Consider the following 9,414-nt stretch of genomic DNA (forward strand, 5'->3'; position numbering starts at 1 on the left):
TGCTACAAACCCCTACGAATAAGAAAACATCAGTAAATGTACAAAATAGGAATACCGATACTGCAACGTTTTAAACAAGTGAACATTCTGAAGGGATACAACCAGTGTTTCTGGTGGCACGATGCGTCACTTACTAATATACACTGTAAGGAATTGGAGTTGGTACAAATATGTCCATGCAAATAGCAAGCTATTGACATTATTTATAATTTTCCAGAACGTTGCAAACAGCGATTTATGAACTTCAGCAGCTCGCTGAGGAGACATGTTTGCTTGTAGCTTTTGCATATTCGCTGCACAAGATTTCCAAACTTCAGCTGGCGGCTGAGGTGAAATCGTGGCTTGTCGCTGTATCATGTAAGCTGCATTAACTTCCTGGTGTCATTGAACCCTCTGTGGTGACATGTTTGCACAACAGCAATGGTTAGTTTCAACACTAGACAACGGTTGACTATTAGATGAAGGCTGAACGGGTGTTGGCGGCATTAACATTTGAGATGGCATGATGGGGTGTTCAGGAGATGTGAAGATGGTGGTGAATAACTATGTTTCAATGTTGTTGGTCAATATGCACCGCCAGCTATGTATGTGTTCCTGATCAGCCCTAGTTCATACCTTATTTTGGTAATTCTATCAACTAGAGATCTTCAATTGTTCCATGTCTGTCCACTATCACAGTACCTCTAGGCTTCTCATCACGTGATTTTTGGTCAGGTGACTATGGACACCTTTGTTTATGTGTGTCAGAACTAAGCCCTACATTTTAATATTTTGAATAAAATTGAGTTTTAAGGTGTCTATTCTGTGAAGTGTTGGAACTAGGCTGGAAATGGAATTGTCGGCACCAGTGGACCCACACGGCATCTGGTAAATTCATGAAGCCTGTTGCCTCCAAGAATACAAGAAACAGCTACACAGCATAAGGATTATTTAATCTGTTTTGACTGTAGATGTGTTGGGTTCACTTATCCAGGCATGACAGCAGGGGTTGGTGGTATACTTTTTGTATGAGGTTGTACTTACGAATCAGGAGCACACAGCACAAAGGACCCTAGTGTTATTTTGCTGTGGGGCCTCCTTTCAATACATATATAATTAATTATACAAAACTGTGTTCTTTCTTAAAGGGGTTGTTTGGGTGTTGGAGACCTTTAAAATATGTACCCTTTTTGCCCTTCCCGTATTAAAGCCATGGGGTTGACTCTGACAAGCCACACTGTAATGGCCAACACGATCTCTTCAGAGTTAAGCCAAGAGAGGTCAAACAAAAGGTATGTGCACACTATGGATTTTGACACACCAAATCCATGTCGTTGTCTTCACATGGATTTTTTCATTGCAGATTTAATATGCACTTCTCAACAAAAAAAAGTGACGTCATTTCTTAACACGGATCCATGCGGAATATTCTCACTGCTCTTACAGTAAAGAACCTCCTTCTAAGTTGTGTTGAAACCTTCTTTCCTCAAGACGTAGAGGGCGCCCCTTGTTACCATTACAGTCCTGGGTATAAATAGATGATGGGAGAGATCTCTGTATTGTCCCCTGATATATTTATACATAGTTATTAGGTCGCCCTTGAGCCATATTTTTTTTCTAAATAATCCCAATTTTGATAATCTCTCTCATGCCCCCCATGATCCTATTTGCCTTGGCAGCAGCTCCCTGACACTGGTTGCTCCAGTTAAGCTTACAGTTAACTAAAATCCCTAAGGCCTTTTCCATGTCAGTGTTCTCAAGTGGTTTCCCATTTAGCATGTAATGGTGACATACATTTCGCAGCCCATGTGCAGAACCTTACATTTATCAGTGTTAAACCTCATTTTCCACTTTTCTGCCCCCAACTTATCTAGATCCCTTTGCAATCTCCTTGCTTCCTCTCTTGTGTTAATATCTTTACATAGTTTTGTGTCAGCTGCGAATATTGATATTTTACTGCGCAATCCTTCTACCGGGTCATTAACCCCTTAAAATCTACTGGATGTACATTTACGTTATGCAGGTTCGAGGTATGCATGGAAGGAGGTTGCAGGTCGATTCCGCTCCATATGATGCAGGTGCTGGCTGTTTTTTACGTCAGACACCCGCCTGCAACAGCTCCAATAAGCAAGACCGCTGATCAGAGCTGAATTCTAACAGTGGCATTTAAATGCCCTGATTGATATTTGGGGGTCCCGCACTTCCCCCAGCAATAAGATCGTAGGTTGCCATGTCAGCTGGGAGCCTTCTGAAAGACCCTAGGGCTGCCAATGCAGATTGCCTATCAAGCCCTGCATGTGGTGTGGCTTGATAGTTTGCCTGTCGGATCGTGATGTAATGTAATACTATGGCATTACATCATACTGCAGGAGTGATCAAACCATTGGAGGTTCCTGTCCCCTCTGGGGGCTACATAAAAATGTAAAAATTAGTTTTAAAAAGTTTTATTAATAAAAAAAAAACAAAAAAAAAACCTCTGCTGCTCCGTTGCTCGACACTATCCCTGGATGACATCAAAATATTTTTTCTCTACTTTTCTCCTCTGAAACAGGGGTGTGTCTTATCATCCGGTGCGTCCCATAAAGCGAAAAATACGGTATTTTTTTTCCTGGGCTTTAGACAGGATTTTACATAAACACAAACCCCTCCCCCTTTCTGTTTTTTTTACGAATTACGATCTTTTCTGAACAGACTGTAACCTATAACTTTACCGCCCAGTCATCTAACCAGGTCTCCGTTATTCCCACTATGTCTTAGTTTTTCGCAGACATTAATATCTCTACTTCATCTACTTTATTGGTCAGACTTCTAGCATTAGTCACCATACAGTTTAGATGGTTTGGGTTATTTTTTTATATTACGTGTATCCATACTAATTGTTCTGTATTAACCCCTCCCACCGTTTCACAACCATTTCCATTACTTAGTCCCATGTCACTGTCTTCCCCACTATCTCTCTGGTTTTCCTTCTCTGCCCGCACCAGTTCCAAGTTTGAACACTCCTCCAAACTTCTAACCATCTTCTCCCTAGCACAGCTTCACTCTCCACATTGAGATGCAGCCCATCCCTACAGTAGAGCCTGTAGCCTATGGCAAAGTCAGCCCAGTTCTCCAGGAACCCAAACCCCCTCCTTTTTACATAGACTCTGGCGCCACTTGTTTACCTCCCTAATCTCCTGCTGCCTTTCTGGTGTGGCATATGGTACAGGTAGTATTTCAGAAAATACTACTTTGGAGGTCTTCGCCCTAAGCTTACATCCTAGTTCCCTGAAATAGTTTTAAGGACCTTCCACCTCCCTCTAACTTTGTCATTGGTGCCAATGTGTACCACCAGGATCCTCACCAGCCCCTCCCAGATCCGCGATGTGTCGAACTCGAGTGCCAGGAAGACAACACACTGTTTGACGATCCTGGTTTTTGTGGCAGATTGACTCGTCAGTCCCCTAATAATAGAGTCTTCCACTAACAGGACCTGTCTAGTGTGCCCTTTTCCCCCCGCCCATTCCTTTTTTTTTACTGGAGCAGACATTCTCCTGGCGTTCAGAGGGAATGTCATGCTGCAGCACTACTAATCCTGTAATGGTATCCCTCTCATGTGCCAACTTAGCAAACTTGGGGTGTGCCAGCTCAGAACTAATTTTCCTGGATCTCCTCCCTCTATCCCTCCTGCTGTCGCCCAGCTAACTGCCTGATCATCCTGTTCTCCCAAACTACCCTCCACCCCCACATGTACCCCAAGGAGTGCCAGCTCAGTGAGCAGCAAACTCCTTTCCATGCTGCCAATGGATCTCAGTGTTATTAGCTGCACATTTAGATCCAGGATCTGGGCTTCCAAATGTGCAACACATTCACATCTTGAACAGGATCCATACTGCGGTACAAGGACTGCATACATGGCACAAGATGTACACTGGACAGTATTATCAATCATGGAACACAATGGTACAGATAGATTAGATGAAATTAGTATGTGCAAAAATTTTACTAGATAAACAGTAATTAAATACAAGTCACTATTTCAAAGTTTCTGAATCTAAAGTCACTAATTCCAAATCACACTTAGAACACAGTACAGTTATGTCAGCCACGCACATTCACTCAGCTCACTTAGGTTTGGCTTGAAATAGCACTTGGCTGTAGCGCTTTTGTTTCTCCTAAGAACAATTATGCCCCCTAAGTATTAATAGTGGCCTTAACTGCCCCCTTAATAACTGTACCCTACTGACTAGTAAGTGCCTGATGTGCCCTCCTAGCAGCAATTGTGCTTTCAAATAGTAATAGTGCCCCGTTAACAGTAGTAATCCCCCTCACCCCCACACCCGCATTAGCAAGTGACCCCTTAATAGTCTCTGTGTCCCTCAATATTAGCAGAATGGAAACAATAAGACTATACTCAACTGTCCCTGACCGTCCCTGAATCCTCTTCTGGGCCACAGCAGGCAGCTCAATGGAGTCTTGTCATCACGCTTCTTGCGTTGGAACGCTGAAGGTCCTGCCAGCAGTTTTTCTGCTTTTGCATGGTCGCAGGAATGGTGGACCTGAGTTTTTCAAGTCTGTATGCTGCTCAAATAAAAGTGGCCACAGTGGAACTCCGGATGCTTGGTGGCCCTTAAACAATAGCTGGGCGCACAGCCCAGGGGGCATCTACCTGGCACAGCCTGTTCCTGCTTATTAAATCTGCTCTTTGAAATGCTGGTGTTAATAAATTTCTCCAATATAATCTTTATAAATTAGCAAGTCATATTCAAAGTTATCAAATTTATTTTAAGTGGTTGTCCAGTTGCAAACTATTGATGGGCCTATCCACAGGATCGATCTATAATAGCAGATCAGTGGGGGTCTGCCGCCCAGAATTTCTACTGGTCAACCGCCTAATGGGTTGGTGTACTTAGAAATGATATATATTGCACTGTTTGGCAGTCTGCCTGTATTCCACTTGTGCAGAAAGCAGCAAAGATAGCATCATCCCCACACCAGAACAGCTCAGTGAATAACTACAGCATCAGAACCGAGCTCCTAACATAAATACAGCATCAGAACCGAGCTCCTAACATAAATATAGCATCAGAAGCGAGCGCCTAACATACATATAGCGCCAGAACCAAGCTCCTAACATAAATACAGCATCAGAACCGAGCTCCTAACAAAAAAACAGCATCAGAATTGAGCTCCTAACATAAATACAGCCTCAGAACCGAGCTCCTAACATACATATAGCGCCAGAACTGAGCTCATAACATAAATACAGCGCCAGAACCGAGCTTATAACGTACATATAGCGCCAGAATCGAGCGCATAACGTACATATAGCGCCAGAACCGAGCTCATAACATAAAGCGCCAGAAACGAGTGCATAACGTACATATAGCGCCAGAACCGAGCGCATAATGTACATATTGCACCAGAACCAAACTCATAACATAAATACAGCACCAGAATCAAGCTCGGTACATAAATGCAGTAGCGGAACTTAGTGATTCTGTTGTGGGGTCACAATTTGGCTGACAGCAGTGCCTCAGAACATCAGAGAGGAGGGGGAAAGGACAGTGCCAGAAGAAGGATCATTCATGCAGTTCCACAAGATGCTTCCACATGAAGGAAGATGACTAAGGCTGCCTGTCCACAGCCATGACGGAATATCTCTAGCAATATTCCGCCGCAGGGAATATGGGAGGAGCACTAACAGGTCTCTGCGATGAGCCTATCTAATAGATAAGCTCACCACGGAGAATCACGGCAAATCGCAGTATGCCGCGATTTCAATCCCGCGAGCAGAAAATCGCTAGGATTCTCCGCTCGTGGACGTTGGCCTGCGCTTTCTACAGTAATCCTATGCAAAGCTCTTCATAGCGTGATCCGCAGGCGATTTATCGCAAGCGGATCATCGCCCGTAGACAGGCAGCCTTAGTGGACATAAGGAGGGGTAGGGAACAATCTCTTCCAGCCTATGTCATCTGTTGGTGCTCCGCTACAAGCTGGCAGCTGGTGCCCCGCACGGGTTGCATATAGCTGAGGCCCGATCTGGGTGTTGATAAGAAACGTTCAGCTGCCCTAAAACACATTGCATCTGTGAATTCTCCTCATAGCAAAATAAAAATTTAGAATTAAAGTACCAACTGACCTTTTCACAATGGGCACTTGGAACTCAACCCATCAACTCCTTTTTTCATTTTCCTGACTGTAACTATGAGATGAGAGAAAAAACATAATTGCAGCCGTTACAATTTTGTTTTTAATCACACAATCGATTACCAAAAATTATTATTTAGATGTCCAGACTTGTCACGCAGACAAAATAGCCGTGGTCTTTGCTCCCGGTATCATGCTTGAGCAATACAATTGGTAGTACAGAGCCATTCCATTAATGACAATGGGTAAGTAAAATGACATTTATATGCATATAAACCCGTTTTTAACTCAGCTGGAAATCTCTCTCTTGCAGCCAGGAGAAGAGGAAAGTGACAAATGAGCCGTAATCTAAACATGCAAGTTGGAAATCTCCCGCTGAGAGTATAAGAAAATATGTTCCAGTGTGGAGATTCCGCTCGACAGCCAAATGAATGACAACAAGATTAAAGAACGAGGCTGTTTGTTTCCCGGCGAATTTCCAAATAAGATATCTTAAAATTCTGGCACAATATGTGATGGAAAATAACTAAATAATAACATTAAGTACAAACACCTGGAAATATTTCTGTTTGTCGTTATTGTTCTATCGCAACATGCTTCATGCACTTCGTCCATTGCAAAACATGGAGGAGGTTGTGTTCCAAGAGAGGCTAAGGCCATATTCACACAGCTATTCATCGCTCCAATAAAGGAGATGTCCCGAGGCAGCAAGTGGGGTTATACACTTCTGTATGGCCATAATAATGCACTTTGTAATATACATTGTGCATTAATTATGAGCCATACAGAAGTTATAAAAAGTTTTTTACTTACCTGCTCCGTTGCTAGCGTCCTGGTCTCCATGGTGCCGACTAATTTTTGGCCTCCGATGGCCAAATTAGCCGCGCTTGCGCAGTCCGGGTCTTCTGCTGTTCTCTATGGGGCTCCGTGTAGCTCCGTGTAGCTCCGCCCCGTCACGTGCCGATTCCAGCCAATCAGGAGGCTGGAATCGGCAGTGGACCGCACAGAAGAGCTGCGGTCCACGGAGGAAGAGGCCATCTTCAGCGGTGAGTAGAGAAGTCACCGGAGCGCCGGGATTCAGGTAAGCGCTGTGCGGGTGGTTTTTTTAACCCCTGCATCGGGGTTGTCTCGCGCCGAACGGGGGGGGGGTTTAAAAAAAAAAAAACCCGTTTCGGCGCGGGACATCTCCTTTAACTTTAATGGTAATGTAGTGTCCCATAACAACATCCTGGTCCCCTCCATAATTGTCATACATGTCTGTCTTATGTGCATGCACTGTGCAAATCTGTCATGTCACTTTCTGTATGTGTGTTGCACAGCTGCAGCATCTGAAGGGTTAACTCCCTTGAAATTATTGCCTGTCATCTCTGCTGCATGCTGAATGTATCTATCTTACAGTGTCATGTGGTACAAGTGAGGTTATAAATGTGAGTGTCTGAGAGTGGGAAGCGGTCCTCTACTTTGTGTTGGAGCAGGGTTCCATCTTACCAGCTTCTCGGAGCTAACACAGAGCCGCATGGGAGCACCATCAGCTTCTATGTTGGTGAAGATTGAGGAAGAGGAATGACTACCCATAGCGCATGTAGAAAGGATGTAACAGGAGTGAGTCCATTCCAGAGAGAGAGTGAGAGTGTGAGAACACAACCCCCATCATCATACCTCACACAAACCTGGTACCCGTTCACACTACAGGCATTTATTTTTCCTGTGTGGCCGTAGGATCACCACACAGAGGTACATGATTGTGGCACCCACGTGGAGAATGTGTGGGGTGCATCTAGGCTAAGCCTTCTTCTAAGTGATTTCTTGCCAGAGAGTATGTGGAGAGATTCTTGACTTTTTACCTCTTCCGGAGTTTACTTAATGTCCAGGACCGGTGACATATACACAACGTGGACTATAGGGCCGTATTGTTCCTATGTATTTTTCCTCCCAACCTCCGAGCTTCTGCTGTAACTGCTGCCGTGAATGTTACCTGTAATGACCTGTATGCAAAGTTTATTCAAGTAAAGGTTTACCAAGCCTCAACCATTCCTGAGGACCCGAGGTACGATATACTTGTCCAGTGTTTATTACTCCGCCGCATAGAATAACGGTGTGGGAATGGTGGCGTCACGACATGATATACATATATATTCTTCTATAAGCATTCCCCCTCGGGTTACCACTCGGCTACACCATGACTAGGACTACGCCTCCGGCCAGACACAAGTCCATTGGTTCATGTCGCCGTAAATTACAAGTTCTGGCATCTCACATGTATATAATACCTACGGCTTCTACTGAGCCACCCCCTTCCCCTGCATGTTGCAGCAAGACCAGCAGAACATGCAGCATTATTCTTACCATTAAAATGAGGGAACCCAAATGGATTCTAATGTATCAGTAAGGTCCACAAGGAACCGCTTGACATCCTACAAAACAGCATCAAGGTTTGTGTTATGAATAGTATCTTGTTCATATTTGGATTTCAGCACATTGAGAATCCATAGTTTTCTACATTGTTTCCACCCTGTGTAATACAAGAGTAGCCCTCCTGCTGAAAAAGGACTTTTTCACAGAGGGAAGATGCCCTTTCAGCTTCTGTAAGTAACAGCCATCCCACTTATAGAGGCTAAAAGGGGGCTACGCTGTTGGGGTGTGTGGAGAAAATGCACGACGAATCACTATAGCTGATAAATTTATAAAAACTACATTAAAATTTAATTTTGCAATGTCATCTGGTGGCCCAGTCATGTAATAACACCACTGGACCACTTTCTCATTGATAGTCTTCAGGTCACCTGACAGAGAAGGGGTGGAACGATTGTTGTGGAGCATGCTTTGAGAAGACTTGTGAGGCAGTTAGTTTTGGAGGAGTGAAGACGTGTTCCCCAAGTCTACCCTGCTGGTAGGAAGAGACAGCTACCTGAGCTGAGAGGAAGCTACTGAGAGTGGAGAAAAAATGCTCAGGAAGAGAGCTTAGAGCCAGTGTTTTCTGAACAAATTATTTTAAAAAAAACCTAAGAAATAGTGATAAAAACGTTTTATGTACTCCAAAATGGTACCAATACAAACTACAGCTTGACCCCCAAAAACCCGAATTGTTGCTTTTAATCGCTTTTAATCAGTTCTCATCGACTTGCGTTGTAACTAAAATGATGGACCTGTCCAGGTTGTGATTTTTGTGAAGGGACTCATTCTGGCATTACCATTTGGTCTATTGTAGATGACAGAAATGACTAAACACATGAGTCGGTATGGGGGCCATGTCACCCATTCTATTTAGAAAAATAAGAAATGGTGTTGAGTCAAATAGGTGTGCAG

Source organism: Eleutherodactylus coqui, chromosome 3, assembly GCF_035609145.1.
Source record: "Eleutherodactylus coqui strain aEleCoq1 chromosome 3, aEleCoq1.hap1, whole genome shotgun sequence".
Classification (NCBI taxonomy): domain Eukaryota; kingdom Metazoa; phylum Chordata; class Amphibia; order Anura; family Eleutherodactylidae; genus Eleutherodactylus; species Eleutherodactylus coqui.